The sequence below is a fragment of the Rutidosis leptorrhynchoides genome, chromosome 3 (genome assembly GCF_046630445.1).
Source record: "Rutidosis leptorrhynchoides isolate AG116_Rl617_1_P2 chromosome 3, CSIRO_AGI_Rlap_v1, whole genome shotgun sequence".
NCBI lineage: Eukaryota > Viridiplantae > Streptophyta > Magnoliopsida > Asterales > Asteraceae > Rutidosis > Rutidosis leptorrhynchoides.
In genome coordinates this window covers 554,953,332-554,966,648 of record NC_092335.1, presented here as the reverse complement: position 1 = coordinate 554,966,648, position 13,317 = coordinate 554,953,332, and positions in this window count along the sequence as shown.

The following is a 13,317-nucleotide window of genomic DNA, read 5'->3' as shown; positions in this document are numbered from 1 at the left end:
TTAGAAACTAAAATAGTTTCTTTTATGATGTAATACAGATAGCGCAAAGAGGTAAATGATTTCAAATAAGAAAAATTAAGAAAATATCTTCAGAAATATGGAGGATATTTATAATGAAATATATGATGATATTTTAGAATTTCTAATATCAGAGGATGATGAAGAATATTGTCCGCAGGGGTTTAGAGTCAGGAGCAAGGTATTCGTTAATGACTTCAGCAGGTACTGAATCATTTGGATCCTTTAAAGTCAGGTTCAGTCTTTGTAATTTGTCCAAAGCCTCCTTCCTACTTTGCTCAATCCGTTTTCCAGTTCCAAAACTTCTCTTTTTCTGCGCTTTGCCAGCACACTTCATCATTATCATTCAGCTTTTACCGTTTAAAGTCGTTTTTAGTTTTTGCTGCTTCATCAGCATTTTTTCCATTTTCGGAGAACCAATTCTTAGTTCGGAGTGTTTTTCAGAAACTTCACATTCAAATTTAGTCCAGAAGATAGACGTTATATATACACATATAATTGTTGGCGTAGACATGCTGCGAGATTTCAAAATACTGATTGCTAATTCTCAATGATTCGTATGGCAATTCTCATTACAAGATGCGAATGAGTAAATGATGGAGTTTCAATAAATAATTATAATGACTTTTTGGAGAGGCTAAAGTCAAAGGGTAATGAAGTTGTTGGTACATCTGCTAATAATGTGGTGGAATGTAAAAGGTTCCCTGGTAACGATGGTGTATATCTCAAGGTTATAATAAGGTTAGTCTGACTGAAAAGTCGAAGTTGACTTGCTGGAGCTGTGACAAAACTGGCTACTTTGAATAGGAGTCGCAAAGTTATTTTTGCTAATAAATGCCAAAGAATCTGACGCGGATACGTTGTTTAAACTTTTACTTTGGTTTCAAGAGTTTTTCGGGTACATAACTGTGGGTAACATGTGGTTGGATCATCATCTCGATTGCTCATCATTCGAAGTGTCTTCAGAAATTTTTGAAGGGTTTGAACACAGATTGTAATCGTTAACATACATTTGATGTTCTAACATAGTTTTGAAGTCAAAATATAGCTTGTGAAAGATGTAAGGATCTAAGAGTGATGATTTTGGTCATATCTCGAGTTGAATTTTGAGATTTCAAAATCAGAATATGTAATTAAATTTTGAATGAGTATGGTTGTTTTGATTTCTATAAAAGAATGTATATTGTTGTGAAAGTAGGGAGTATAATGGATAATTTGCTGAATCAGATTCGAAGAATGTAACATATTAATTGTGAATTTATATATCTCTCGGGTATTACCTACCCGTTAAAAAAAAATTTCACAATTAATATTTTGTACAAAGGAATTTTATTACAGTCTTTATGAAAATATATATATGTATATTTTCTTCAGATGTAACATAGATTTAATGAGTTAATGTTAAATTAAACTCATTTGATTTACGGTTGAAACTAGAATTTAATAATCCCTAAAGTCTTTAAAAAGTACATAACTTTTACGCAGTATTTCTTTAATGACATTGAAATTATGAATCAATACTTCGTTATTTGTTGATGTATGATGTTCGGTTCGTGGAATTCTTGTGAATTTCGCAAAGTACGAATGATGTTATCTGAAAAGTTTCGGGTACATCGATGATGAAAGTGTAAAATCAAATATATACTTGATTTATTATGAATTGGAATTTGTTGAATTGCGACAGAGATTGTAGTTAACGCTGGTTAAGTTGCGGCCGAAGGACGTACATTATTGCATATTTGTAATATGAATTAACCGAGTAGTTAAGATTCACACACAATAGTTTAGCACGGAAAGATTTATTTCAAAATATATATATATATATATATATATATATATATATATATATATATATATATATATATATATATATATATATATATATATATATATATAATATACATATAATTTCTTGAGAGGGAATGAGTTAATTCTTCATAACTCGTTGATACAATATACACGTTATTGATTCGTAATGATGTCCACATTGATTCTTGAACTGACGGAGTTTGTGATGTTATCTGTGTTGTTGATTCGGATGTTGACTGTACTGACGATGCTGGTAACGCTGACGGTACTGTTGATGCTGTTGGTAAAGCAAGTTTAGCTTGTTAATCACACATCATTTTTGTCAGGGTTTCTACTCTTCCTTCTATCATTTTGGTTCGCTTAACTGATTTATGGTTAGGGCTAGATTAGATAATCTCTAAGACTTTAGAGATTACATAATCGCCGCAGAATGTTTCTCCAATGAAGTTATGAATTAATACTTCATCAGTTATTGTTGTTGGTACTCCTTGGTATCTATGGTGCGTATGACGTTGATGCTCGTGGGACAGATTGTGAAGTTGAGGTTTACGACGCGGTTGTGGTTGGAGGTGGTAATGGTACTATTGGCGTTGATGATGGTGGTACTGGTTATGCTGCTGATGCTGCTGCTGGTGTTTGTAATCTCTGCACCATATTCTCCAAAGCCACTACCCGAGCGCGAAGCTCGTTGACTTCTTCTATTACACCGGGGTGATTGTCGGTTCGGACGAGCGGATAAATAAAATCTAAAATTTGATGTAATATATAATCGTGACGAGATACTCTAGAAATGAGCGAGAAAATGGTGTTTCGGATAGGTTCGCCTGTAAGTGCTTCAGGTTCTTCGTCAAGAGGGCAATGTGGTGGATGGAAGGGATCACCTTCTTCTTGTTTCCAATGATTGAGGAGGCTACGAACCCATCCCCAATTCATCCAGAATAGGTGATGACTGATTGGTTGATCTATTCCGGTCACACTGCTTTCGGAGCTTGAATGGGATTCCATTTCGGAATCTGAGTGACTTGAACTGATGACGAATTCCATTTCGTACGATTGGATAAAGGATTTTTTTTTTCCGATATGAAATGATTTTGGCTAACGGATGATATTCTAATTATATATATATATATATATATATATATATATATATATATATATATATATATATATATATATATATATATATAGATCAAAAGATTTCGTAGATTACGGAGGACTTTGCGGGATATGTCAGGCAAAGTTTAAAGTAACAGATACGATAAGATATGATTTAGCAGATATGCTAAGATATGAATTTTTGTCTATACACTATTCATGCAATCAATGCAGCAAGACGTGTCTTAGACTAAAAATGATAAGCAGGTAATTTCCTGAGGATGATAAGTAGTTAATTTTCGACACAAAATGATAAGCAAAACTTTTGACATGCAGACACGGTCGAAGTCCAGACTCACTAATGCATCCTATCGACTTATCAGTTAGACACACTAATGCAGACCTGGTTCGCTAAGACCACCGCTCTGATACCAACTGAAAGGACCCGTTCATATACATTATAAATGATTCACAATAGTTGATTACATTGCGAGGTATTTGACCTCTATATGATACATTTTACAAACATTGCATTCGTTTTTAAAAGACAATCTTTCTTTACATCGAAAATTGACAGGCATGCATACCATTTCATAATATCCACTATCCAACTATAAATTGATTTAATAATAATCTTTGATGAACTCAATGACTCGAATGCAACGTTCTTCGAAATATGCTATGAAAGACTCCAAGTAATATCTTTAAAATGAGAAAATGCACAGCGGAAGATTTCTTTAACACCTGAGAATAAACATGCTTTAAAGTGTCAACCAAAAGGTTGGTGAGTTCATTAGTTTATCATAATCATTTATTTCCATCATTTTAATAGATCACAAAAATTTCATTTCCAGTTCTCATAAATATACGTCCCATGCATAGAGACAAAAATAATCATTCATATGGTGAACACCTGGTAACCGACATTAACTAGATACATATAAGAATATCCCCTATCATTCCGGGATCCTCCTTCGGACATGATATAAATTTCGAAGTACTAAAGCATCCGGTACTTTGGATGGGGTTTGTTAGGCCCAATAGATCTATCTTTAGGATTCGCGTCAATTAGGGTGTCTGTTCCCTAATTCTTAGATTACCAGACTTTAATAAAAAGGGGCATATTCGATTTCGATAATTCAACCATAGAATGTAGTTTCAATTACTTGTGTCTATTTCGTCAAACATTTATAAAAGCGCATGTATTCTCAGTCCCAAAAATATAAAGGGTAAAAAGGCAAATGAAACTCACCATACAGTATTTCGTAGTAAAAATACATATAACGTCATTAAACAAGTGCAAGGTTGACCTCGGATTCACGAACCTAAATTAATTATATATATTTATGTGTTGGTCAATATTTGTCTAACAAATTAGGTTAAGTCATAGTGTACCACAATCCTAATGCTCGAGACTAATATGCAAAAGTCAACAAAAGTAAATTTGACTCAAAATAATTTCCAAAAATCTATACATGATTAATATATAGTTTAAATATCGTCGTTTTATATTTTTAAATATTTTTAAAAGATTTATTAGAGTAAATAATATAATTTATTTATTAATAAATAAAATTTTATATTAAATTTATATAATAAAATATACTTTTATATATATTAAGTAATAAAATTTATAGGGTTCATTTAATATCATAAAGATAATATGATAGGTATTATTAAAGTAAGTTATTACACGTAGTAAAATATGTTTGTATCACATATTTATTTGATAAAATAATATCTATAATGATAGTAAGTAAAAGTTGTATTATTTTGTAATAATAATTATTATTATAAAAATATCAATATTTATAATTACTAAGATGACATTATGATAAAACGATAATTCTAATTATGATAACTTTAATATTTACGATAATTTTTAATATTATCTTTAAAATAATAATTCTAATTAAAATAATAATAATAATAATGATATTTTATAGTAACAATGACATTTCTATTAAAATGATAATTTTTGTTAAAATGATAGTTTTAATACTAACGATACTTTTAATAATAATAGTAATGATAAAAATAATAAGAACGATAATTTTATCTAAATCAATATCTTATAATATTTTAATTTCATCATGATACTCTTACTCATTATTTGCTAATCGTTTCGTTTAATAGCTTTTAATCGTCTTTTATATCGTGTTCATAATAATAATAATAATAGTAATCAAAATAATTAGGTGTTACAAATATTTGTTTTAAATACACTAATATTAATAATGATAGTTACTATAACATTATTAACGATAATACTAATAATTATCTTAATGATAATATAGTAATAATAATAATAACAATAACAATAACCATTTTTAAATAATGATATATATATTAATAACGATAATAATAATAATAATAATACTAATAATAATAATAATAATAATAATAATAATAATAATAATAATAATAATAATAATAATAATAATAATAATAATTGGATAATAATAATAATACTAATTATAACTTTAACGATAATAACGATAGTAATAATAAAAAAAAAATAACAATTTTTAATGATAAATCCCTTTTATTGATAAAGATAATAATAATCATAATAATAAGATAAAACTAGAACGACGATAAAAACGACGATAATAATAATCATTTTTAATAAAAATATCGAAAATTCAATTGATTATAACTTCTAATCCGTTCATTGAAACCATTCGATATCTAAAGGAAAAGTTCTTAATTTTTCGCTAGCTTTCCAAGGACATGCATATCTTATACCTTATCTCAACTGCAAGTGTAACTAATTCAACATTCAACCTAACCTGTCTAAGGGCAATATTAAAAGTACAAGCATGCATAATCCTAAATACTCGAGCACTAGTCAGGGATACACTATTAGTATGTAAAAGTTAAATTATGAGTACTCACGTATCAATATTGAGATTCAATATTGCAGGAAAGGTACGTAGATGCAACGGAAATGATAAACACTATATTGACCTCACGAGCATAAACATGAACCATACTCAATCACCTCCATAGCTATAACCCATAATTTCCTTAATCCTATCCCACTCGAAAAACAATTTCGAAATCACTCGGACAGCACTCCGTCGTAATATTTTATGTATACTAATAATATCTTGAAATAATACGGAGTAAATATATATATGTAAATCGATTGAGAGAGTTTAGAGAAAAATATTTTCAAGTTTCTATGAAATAATGAAACCTATTGAATTCTATTTATAATAGATTTTTGAATTATTAAAGTGAATTATTAAAGTATGAATTATTAAAGTGAATTATTAAAGTATGAATTATTAAAGTGAATTATTAAAGTATGAATTATTAAAGTGAATTATTAAAGTATGAATTATTAAAGTGAATTATTAAAGTTAAAGTAAAGTAAAAATAAAGTAAAGGTAAAGTTTAAGTATAGTAAAAGTATAAAACTATGTACGTATAATACGCGTATAAATATATATAATATTAATTTAAATCGTTATATATATAAAATAAAATATAAATATCGTTATCTTTATCATACTAGTTAAGTAATGAGTTGTCAAAAGTGGTTCTAGATATTTATAAAAGCTATATACGTTTTAATAATAAAGTTCTTTTTAAACTGAAAACGTTTTTGTACGTTTAAAACTAAATAGTTCAATCGAGTCTTTATGAGATTCAATCTTCCACTATCCTTTGTCTAGTTCTCAATGATTGACAATTTGTTCTTATTTATAAATCACTTTACCATTTTCCGAATATTGTTAAAATGGAAAGATTTCTCAAATCAACGTGGGCCTTTCAACAGAGACTTGTAATCATAATTCAATATATCTGATAGTTCAATCATTTGATCTTATCTTCTAATTCCATTGATAAACATTTTGAAACAGATACAATCATATAAAGTATTTAATCTAATATTTTGTTTACGTTTCAAGTTATAATATATATACACATATACATATATAATCATATTCGTTTAATGGTTCGTGAATCGTTGGAACTTGGTCGAGGTTGAATGAATGTATGAACATAGTTTAAAATTCTTGAAATTTAACTTAACAAATATTGCTTATCGTGTCGGAAACATATAAAGATTAAAGTTTAAATTTGGTTGAAAATTTCCGGGTTGTCACATGATGAACAAGAGAAAGCGTTTCAATTATTGAAGAAAAAGCTAACTACGGCACCTATATTGTCATTGCCTGAAGGGAATGATGATTTTGTGATTTATTGTGACGCATCAAAGCAAGGTCTCGGTTGTGTATTAATGCAACAAACGAAGGTGATTGCTTATGCGTCTAGACAATTGAAGATTCACGAACAAAATTATACGACGCATGATTTGGAATTAGGCGCGGTTGTTTTTGCATTAAAGACTTGGAGGCACTACTTATATGGGGTCAAAAGTATTATATATACCGACCACAAAAGTCTTCAACACATATTTAATCAGAAACAACTGAATATGAGGCAGCGTAGGTGGATTGAATTATTGAATGATTACGACTTTGAGATTTGTTACCACCCGGGGAAGGCAAATGTGGTAGCCGACGCCTTGAGTAGAAAGGACAGAGAACCCATTCGAGTAAAATCTATGAATATAATGATTCACAATAACCTTATTACTCAAATAAAGGAGGCGCAACAAGGAGTTTTAAAAGAGGGAAATTTAAAGGATGAAATACCCAAAGGATCGGAGAAGCATCTTAATATTCGGGAAGACGGAACCCGGTATAGGGCTGAAAGGATTTGGGTACCAAAATTTGGAGATATGAGAGAAATGGTACTTAGAGAAGCTCATAAAATCAGATACTCAATACATCCTGGAACGGGGAAGATGTACAAGGATCTCAAGAAACATTTTTGGTGGCCGGGTATGAAAGCCGATGTTGCTAAATACTTAGGAGAATGTTTGACATGTCCTAAGGTCAAAGCTGAGCATCAGAAACCATCAGGTCTACTTCAACAACCCGAAATCCCGGAATAGAAATGGGAAAACATCACCATGGATTTCATCACTAAATTGCTAAGGACTGCAAGTGGTTTTGATACTATTTGGGTAATAGTTGATAGTCTCACTAAATCAGCACACTTCCTGCCAATAAGAGAAGATGACAATGAAAGGACCCATCCTAATCCATCCGAACAAAGTCCATATCGATTATAAACGATTCACAATAGTTGATTACATCGCGAGGTACTTGACCTCTATATGATACATCTTACAAACATTGCATTCGTTTTTGAAAAGACAATCTTTCATTACATCAAAAGTTGACAACATGCATACCATTTCGTACTATATCTTACTATAATTGACTTAATAATAATCTTGATGAACTCAACGACTCGAATGCAACGTCTTTTGAAATATGTCATGAATGACTCCAAGTAATATCTCTAAGTTGAGCAAATGCACAGCAGAAGATTTCTTTCATACCTGAGAATAAACATGCTTTAAAGTGTCAACCAAAAGGTTGGTGAGTTCGTTAGTTTAACATAAATAATCATTTCATAATTTTAATAGACCACAAGATTTCATATATCCATTTCTCATAAACATACGTCCCATGCATAGAGACAAAAATATCATTCATATGGATTGAACACCTGGTAACCGACATTCACAATATGCATATAAGAATATCCCCATCATTCCAGGATCCTCCTTCGGACATGATATAATTTTCGAAGTACTAAAGCATCCGGTACTTTGGATGGGGCTTGTTGGGTCCGATAGATCTATCTTTAGGATTCGCGTCAATTAGGGTGTCTGTTCTCTAATTCTTAGATTACCAGACTTAATAAAAAGGGGCATGTTCGATTTCGATAATTCAACCATATAATGTAGTTTCGATTACTTGTGTCTATTTCGTAAAACATTTATAAAAATTGCGCATGTATTCTCAGCCCAAAAATATAAAGGGTAAAAAGGCAAATGAAACTCACCATACTGTATTTCGTAGTAAAAATACATATAACATCATTGAACAAGTGTAAGGTTGGCCTTGGATTCACGAACCTATATTATTCATTTTTATATTAAAACATATAATCGTAATCGAACAAATTTATATATATTATTATTAATGATATAATTTTTATATTAATAAATTATATGTTATTTTATCTATTTAAATAAATAATAATTTTAATATAGTTAAGAGTTATATTATATATCTTTTTATATAAGTAATCATTTGTTTATATAATATAGTTATAATAATACTAGAATAAGTATAATGATAGCATAATAATTTTCTTAATAATAATAATGGTTGTATTAATAATAGTTTTTATAAGAAAAATATACATATTTAAAGAAATGATACTTTTTAGTAATGATAATATTAACTGTTATTAATAACAGTACTCGTTAATGATAATCATTTTAATAAAGTGATAATATTAATAATAATACTTTTGTCAATATTAATAATACTAATAATTATAAAATGATACTAATACTAATAAAATACTCATGTTAATAATAAAAGTTCTAATATTTATAAAACGATAATAATAATAATCATAATCATAATAGTGATAATAATACTTAAAATGATAAATTTGATAATATTATTAATAATACATATAATAATAACAACAATCGTTTATGATAACAATAATAATAATAATAATAATAATAATAATAATAATAATAATAATAATAATAATAATAATAATAATAATAATAGTAATAATAATAATAATTGAAATAAAAGTAAACAAAATATACCCTTTAAAGCTTTTTGTAAAAAGAACTGCCCCGGACAGGACTCGAACCCGCGACCTCATGCTAAACAAGAACTCTCCTAACCATTACTCCATCATTTTATTTCTGATTTAATTAGTACCTAAATTCTTTTAACATCATTTTCCGTGTTCTTCTTCTTCGACAACAAAACCCACTTACATCTTCATCATCATTCTAATTAAATCATCATCATCAACAACATCATTTTCATCATCACGTATCACCTAATTATTATCGTATGTACCCATCACTAATCTAATATCATCTTCATATAAAATTACATCATCATCTATCATTAACACCGCGTATTATCATCATTCGTTCATCACCATTAACTCACTGTAACATCACTAATATCAACACTTTTCATTGTAACAGGAACAATAAGTTCCGTTGGTGGTTCTTGAAAGGTGTCGATCATCTAATAACAACAACAAAGGGTTTGGTTTGAGTTTCACACTGAAACAGAAAATAACAAAGTTGCTAAGGCCCAATAGTGGTTTAATCAAATTCATTACCAAAGTCCATTCATAAGGTTTAAGGGACTATAGCAGCCCATCCAAATACTCGGCCCCAATCGAATTTTATATCCAGGTTTTGCAAATGAGTAATGCCGACAGGAGATAATGGGTGGGACTCGTCTGGCAACAAAACAACATACATCATCATCTTTAATTATTTTAATATCATCAATCAATTACTTCAATGGATCATCATTTTTCTCGTTAATAATAAACAGAAAGGAACGTATTTCAGCAGGTTAGCAGCTACCTTGTTCACAGCAGCAGTTTGTAAACGAGCAACAATTCATGTTGGTTCACGAAGGTAAACTGCAACGGTGCAGTTTAAATGAAAGGGTGTAGTGGTTTTCAAGAGAGAGAAAAGAGGATGAGAGAGAAAACGATGGTGGTGGTAACGGTTGAAGAGGGTGGCTTGTGGTTGTGTGTTGTTCGAATTAAACAGCAAAAGAAATAAAGAATTGGAAATGGGTTTGTGGTATTGGGTGAAGGTGTTGATGGTGTCGGTATAAAACATAAACAATAAGTATGCAGCAGTAAAACGGTTAATACGCAATAATGGTGTGTGGGTTCTGGCCATAATAAACCGAACAGAAAACAGTTTATAGTAGTCACACATCATGATAATTGATGGTGAGGGTTCGTGTTGGTTTCGAGTGATTCATGGTGATCATGGGCTGTGATTTTGGCTCTCGTGGTGGTTAAAACCGAAGCAAGCAAGTGCAGCAATTCAACAACAAAGTAGTTGTAAATTGTAGCAATAAGGTGACTGTTTGGATAATGAAATAAGCTGCAATGCATAATAGAAGACTTCGAAGGGTTGTGGTGGTATTGTGGCCTTCGGATAGAAACAAGAGAAAAATAGAAATAGATAGCAGTGAGTGGTGGTTCACGAAATGGGTGAAAGTTTGAAGGTAAGTGATTGAATGAACTTTGTTAATCAATTGTGGGTAATCGATCGTGTATATGGAGAAGTGAGGTGGGTTGTTTGAACTAGATAGAAATAATATACAAAGAAAAAATGAAAGTGATGCCTAATTGAAATTGATTGCATCTGATTCATACATCTAACCAATTTTGTTTTGTAGCTAATATAGAATTCCATATGTAATCAAGATTAGAGACAGAAGTACTAAATTTAACACAGTAGGATAGCTGTTGGTAACCAAATTCGTACGATTCCTCACCTTTATGCTTTATTTAATTAATATCAATAATTATATAAATAATAATAATAATAATTATATTAATAATAACAATATTGTATAATGTTAAAGAAATGATAATTGTTACATTTATTAATGATAATAATAATAGATTGCATTATTTTCTAACTATAATAATAATAAGGATTTTAAATAGTAATAACATTAATATCACAAATTAGAAGTATTATATTTTATATCTATAATAAATAATAATAACATTCATACTTCTCATATTGATATTAATACTAATATTTATTTCAATGAGAGTACTAATAATATAGTAACTATATTTTAACTTGTAATTACTTTTAATGTAGTAATATTACAATTTATTAATTATGTAATACTTATCTTATATAATCACATATTTGAATATATATATATATATATATATATATATATATATATATATATATATATATATCATCTATATATTTTATCAATATACATATAGTAATAATTATGTTTATATATAATATGTATATTCAAACTACTATAATTATGTTTTACATATCCAGATTCATTACTTAGATAGATGTATCAATTATATATATCAAAACAATTTTAATTTCAAAGTATGACTTTATACAATTTACACTTTGTTACTCGTTTGACAAATTATGTTCGAAATCAAATAAGTAACAAGTTTTAGTTATTTATCCTTCTTAATAACTAAATCACATATTAGTTCTCTATTATATTAATTTTACAATATCTAATTATGTATATGTATAGTTACTTACATGTATATTTCTATTTGCATTTATAGATTCGTGAATCGTCGGAAACAGTTAAAGGTCAATTGAATATATGAAACAGTTCAAAATTTTCGAGACTCAACTTTATAGACTTTGCTTATCGTGTCGAAATCATATAAAGATTCAGGTTTAAATTTGATCAGAAATTCTCGGGTTGTCACAGTACCTACCCGTTAAAGAAATTTCGTCCCGAAATTTTAGTGAGGTGGTCATGGCTAACAACAAAAATGTTTTCATGACAAATATGAGTTGATAAATTAAGTTTTATCCTCATTGAGTAATATGGATAAAAATAATTCGATTATACGAAGCGCACGAGGGAAGATATCACAAAAGAGTGAAATGAATAAATGAAATCTTGTTTTAACTTTTTACGTTGTCTTGGTTGAATTTAAAGAAAAATCTTCGAAATCTAAAAGATTTGATTTTTCAGCAAATAAGGAAATTAAGATCTCTATAATTAAATGCGGTGATCTGCCTTGATTATTCTGTCTGATATTTCCATTATAAATTATACTCTTCCGTTCCTTTATTCTCACCATTCCTATACTTTCTTCCTTAGTTCATACATCCAGAAGATTGTAAAATGCTTAATCAGTTCTAATTCTTGATATTTTCCTAATTATTATTTCTGTCCTCCTTCTTTTCAACCTTCCACCAGAAGAATCTGCTTACTTCTACTATGCTCTAGAGATTATTGTGTTTATAATCCTCCCGTGTCTTTATATTGCTATACGCACTGATATCCACAGTTTGTAATTTCGTTGTTGTTGTTGGGCTTTATATTTTCCCTTATATATCGGAGCTTCATGCACTTGTTTTCTCTTCCCGACTTTAAATCAAGCGAATAATGGTCCAGAATTCGTAAGTGTAAGTTTCAGAATGAACATTGTTAATGTCCTAATAAAGAAACGGTAATAACACAATTTGACTTGTCAAATTACCAGAATTCAAGGAAAGATAGGACTATCAAGAAAAATATGTTCTTGATATATTTATAGATTAGACAGAACTTAAGAGTCGTGTAACATGGCACATGATGACGTTATGATATGTGAATCATCATATTCCATTTAGAAACTCAGCATGACTTACTGTAATATAATCACGTTGATCAAGTGTCATTATATTATACTAACTCATGCTTTAGTCCCCAACACTTCTCCAGA